The 5,299-nt window shown below is 33.0% G+C and overlaps 1 long non-coding RNA gene across 1 annotated transcript; it reads right to left on the bottom strand.

The window, feature by feature from the left end:
* Nucleotides 1–354: 354 nt before the first annotated feature.
* Nucleotides 355–2,282, bottom strand: LOC309802103. The gene is made up of 3 exons (XR_014293716.1): nt 2,195–2,282; nt 1,255–1,331; nt 355–440 (listed from the first exon to the last, which is right to left on the bottom strand). It is a non-coding gene; the product is annotated as an uncharacterized lncRNA (long non-coding RNA).
* Nucleotides 2,283–5,299: the final 3,017 nt, after the last annotated feature.

Below are 5,299 nucleotides of genomic sequence, written 5' to 3'. Positions count from 1 at the left end.
TGCAGGGGACACGGGTTTGAGCCCTAGTCCAGGAAGATCCCACATGCCACAGAGCAACTAAGCCCGTGTGCCACAACTACTGAGCCTGCGCTCTAGAGCCCACGAGCCACAACTACTGAGCCCATGTGCCACAACTACTAAAGCCCGTGCGCCTAGAGCCCATGCTCCACAACAAGAGAAGCCACCGCAATGAGAAGCCTGTGCACCGCAACGAAGAGTAGCCCCCACTCGCCGCAACTAGAGAAAGCCCGTGCGCAGCAACAAAGACCCAACGCAGCCAAAAATAAATAAATAAAATAAATTTATAAAAATGAGACCTTGTCTGAATGAATTTTTCCTTTCCACATTATATTCGTTCAGTCCTTTAGGTAGTTATTATGTTTCATAATTTAGATTTTTTTTCTCTTAACAAAAGGAACAACCTTAAATTTGAGACTGACCTAGAAAATAAAATTGACTGTAATTATGAATCTATATGATCCTTAGCCAAAGAGGTGACACTCTTGATACATTTAGCCAAAGAGGTGACACTCTTGATACATTTATTTCTAAAGAGGCATCAATATTTTCAATTTTTATTAATAGTAATTCTTGCCTCACCACATATGCTCACAGTTGAACAACAGTTGAACAGTTGAACAAATAAACTGTTTATATGTTTATTTATTATTTCTTTAATGGTCCTTTATCTATTTATTGATACTTCTTTAACAGTAATATCATTCATCCATTCATTAACAATAATAAATTTAATCAATGAATCCAGGGTAAGAACATGATCTCTGTATATTTCTAATATATGCCTACAAGATCATTTCCAACACAGGTATTTGACGAATTATGTTTTGTGTTGGACCTCAAAGTTCCAGACACATATTATTCACCATCCACAACACATACACCACCAGTTGTCTTCATTGGTTCAGGTTTGGCTGTCTTTTTCCTCATTCATTTATCAAGTAAATCATTAATTTATTAATAACAATAAAATAAACACATAATTCTCAAAATCCAAGAATAGGATCCTTGAATATTCCCAACATCTGTCTATAGAACTATTTCACACATGGACTGATTCTCTTTATTAACCAACCTCAATGGTGCACAATACTGATGACTCAGCATACTGTTTCATATCATATTTATCATTGGGCCATAGTTAACTTTTTTATTATGTTTAATACTTTTAATAATTCAATGAATACCTTTAAACAAATGACCCAATCTAAGATGACAAACTTGACTATTACTCACCTTTGTCTCTTTCTAATACAGAGGCAATAGGACAATCTTGATCACGGCCGAAGCTGAAATCAGCTGGGGCATCAATTCTGAATAGTACCAAGCAGAGCAGGTGATAAAAAGTTTGATATTCTCTCCATTGATCCATACTTTCCACCATTCATATACGTAGTCATTTAGGTATTTATTAATTTATGGTAATATTTATTTGTTTTTTCCTTAATAAAACAAACATCAAGCTTGCAACAGACTCAGATCAATAATTGACTATTACATATCACTGTCTATATCATCCTTACTCAAAAATGCATAATACACTTGATCTGTTAATTATCCATTCTAACTTATATTAATATTATTTCTCTTTACTATGTATTTAAGTAATGAACAGTACTTAACCCTCTTCATCTTTAGTCACTTATATACTTGTTTATTCGGCCAGTAACATTTTATAATATTTTAAAAGAACTCGTGAACCACAAAGAATAAAACAAGGTTCCTCTATATTCCTGACATCTGTCTATAGGAACACTTCCAACAGAGGAAATGGACTACATTTCTTTTGCTGGACCTCAGAGTTTCAGACACACAGTATTCATCATATACGGCTCATATGCCATCAGTCGTCATCAATGGTCCAAGCTTAGACTCTTTTGCTTTATTCTCATCTACATTTGTTTACTGATCACTTTATTAATTCATTAATAATAATAAAATAAATATCTGTGAGTCAAAAAACTCAAGGACAAGATCTTAAATCCTAACTTCTGCCTATAGAATCTTTTGCCTCGTGGAATATACTTATTTCAATAATCATCCTCATTGTGGCAAATATTGATGAATCAACACAAAGTATCATGTCAATTCCATGAGAATCATTAAGCCATGTTTGGCCACCTTTGACTATATTTAATAATTTTTAGTATTACGCTGAATATCTTATACAAACCACCTAAACCGTGAGAGGAATCTGTTGCTCACATTGGTCTTCATGCTCTTACACACAGGGGCATCCATGGAGGTCCTGATCATGGCCAAATATGTAAATAGGTTCCAGTGTATCCATTCTGAGGCGTAAAAAGCAGGAGAGATAATAACAACTTTGAGATACTCATTATTGATCCACACATTCCACCTTCATTTAGGAATATAATAAATTCAGGTCATAGTTCTTATTTTTCTCTTAGGAAAATGAACAATATCAAACCTGGCACTACCATAGAATAAGAACTTTGACTGTTATTCATTTTCTATATCATTCTTAGCCAGAGGTATGACATTTGCACCATTTACATTTCCAAATGAACTTCAGTATTTGCAATCAATAGTATTAGTTTTTATTGACTCACCACATATATTAAGAGTGAATATGCTTCAGCCTCTTCATCTTAACTTATTTTTACTTATACTTATTTCTTTGGGCTATTTTTTTAAAGTAAAATCAAAATTCATGAACACAAACCAAGAAAATTGTTCTTTTATTTTCCTAATATTTGTCTATGGTGTAATACCAAATAGAGGCAACAGATTATATTTCTTTTTTTTACTGAACCTGAGTTTCAGACACGTAGTATTCATCATCCATGACTCATACAATATCAGTCATCATCATTGGTCCATACATGAGCCTCTATTTCTTCATTCTCATCTGCATAAGTTCATTGATTAACTCATTATTACTAATATTAATTCTATTCCACACTTCTAACAATACAGTGAATATTTGAGGAAAAAAAGAAGCTCTCAAAGACATGAATTTGCTTACTGCATTACTCACATTGGTCTATAGAGCACGTGACCATGAAAGATGCTTAAATCCACTAGCGTGCGTCCATTCTGAGGAGTACAGAGCAGAGCAGATGATAGAAAAAAATTGAGACTTTCTCTAAATTGGTCGTTGTTTTCCTCATTTCATTTACTCAGTCACAAAGGTATTTATTATTTTCCATGATTTATACACATATATAAGCATAAATATGAATATAATGATATGATCCTTAGAAAAAGAGCTAACACCCTTGGTCCATCCATTTATTAATATGCATCAGTTTCTTCAGTTTATATTAATAGTACTTCTTGCCTCACCACATATACTCATGGTTGATAAGGCTTCATTCTTGTTTTTATTTAGTTATACTTTGTTTACTGGTTCTATCATTGATCTATTTATATTAATAACATAGAAATTCATGGATCCAAAATTAGAAGAACAATATCCTTGTTGATAGGGATGATTTGCAAGAGAGGAAGCAGACTACATTTTGTTTTGTGTTGGACCTCAGACTTCCAGACACGTGGTATTCATCGTATATGACTCCTACGCCACCAGATGTCATCATTGGTCCAGTTTTGCGACTCTTTTTCTTCCATCTACTTCTGTTTAGTGATTAATTTATCAATTTACTAATGGTAATTAAATAAATATCTATGAGTCACAAAAGCTCAAGGACAAAAGCCTTCAGTAGCTTTATAATTTTCTTTAGAACCACTGCCTAATTGAGTACACTTCTTTCATTAATCACTCTCATTATTCTAAAGATAGATTAATGAACAGAATGATTCATACATTTCCAATTTAATCACTGGATCATGGTTAGTATTTTTTCTTATAGTGAATATTTTTTTAATATTTCAAAGAATACCCTAAACAAACTACCCACAGTAAGATGAGACCACTGACTATTACTCACATTGGTTTCCATGTACAGGCAAATTCAGAGATTGTTGACCAAGACATGTTTAAATCAGCTAAAGCATGTCCATTCTAAAGCATAGAAAGCAGAGTAGATGATAACATGATTGAGATGTTTCCTCTACTGATCTTTGTATCTACATTAATTTTCAGTGATTATGTTATATATGAATTGGGTAATATATAACTTTTTCCTAAGAAAACAAACTACATTGAACTTTCTACTAACCCAGAATAAATACTGGCCATTATTTATATTATCTATAACATCCTTAGCTAGAGGAAACATGCTTGAACCATTTATTTCTTAACTGACTTAGTGTTTCCATATTTATTAATATTATCTCTAGCCTTAAATTTCTTCATAATTGGACGATGCTTCACCCTCTTCATCTTATTTATTTACATCTGTACATTGATTCTTTATTGATTCATTTATTATAATAGAATCAAAATCCATAAACACAAATACCCCTGAGCATGAGCTTTATAAAATAAATCCTAAATCTGTCTATAGGATCATTTTCAACAGAGGCAACAAACTAGGTTTCTTTTTTATGTTGGACCTCAGAGTTCCAGACACATATTCATCATCCACGATGCATATGCCACCAGTGGTCATCACTGGCCCAGGCTTGGCCTCTTTTTTCCCCCACTCTCGTCTACTTTTGTTTAGTAATTAATTCAACACATTCTCTAATAGGAATAAAATGAATACCTATGAAGCACAAAAAACCTAGAACATAGGCCTTGAATAGTTTTACTTCTGTCTATAGAATCGTTTACTACACTGATATATCTCTTTCATTAATCACCCTCAGTTTCATATAGGAATTAATCAATATAATGCTGCATTATTACTCAATGGACTATGTCTGACATTCTTTGCTTATATTTCATACTTTTCGAATACAGAGTGTTTACCCATAAAAACTCACATTTGTTTCTATGTGTCAAACACAGAGACAACCAGACATCTTGTGACCTTAGATGAATCCTTAAATCAGCTCCAATGCATCCATGCTGAGAAGTACAAAGCACAGAAGGTGATTTTAAAAAATTGAGACCTTATCTGCATTGACTTTGCTCTCCACATTTCAGCTATTCAGCCTCTTAGGGATTTATTAATTTTCATAATTTACAGTGCTTCATTTATTCATATTTATTTGTTTATATTGACTGATTCTTTCATTTATCTGTTTATATTAATAAAATCAAAGTTCTTGAACACAAAAACCAAGAACACAATCCTTGTATATTACTAACATCTGTGAATATGGCAATTTCCAACAGAGGAAATAGACTAGATCTCTTACTGTGATGGACCTCAGAGTTCCTGACACAGAGTACCATCATCCATGACTC

This window comes from Mesoplodon mirus (assembly GCF_964341445.2).
Source record: "Mesoplodon mirus genome assembly, chromosome: 4".
Taxonomy (NCBI): Eukaryota; Metazoa; Chordata; class Mammalia; order Artiodactyla; family Ziphiidae; genus Mesoplodon; species Mesoplodon mirus.
Note: the sequence above shows the minus strand (reverse complement) of the source record. Positions and strands in the feature narration are given on the sequence as shown.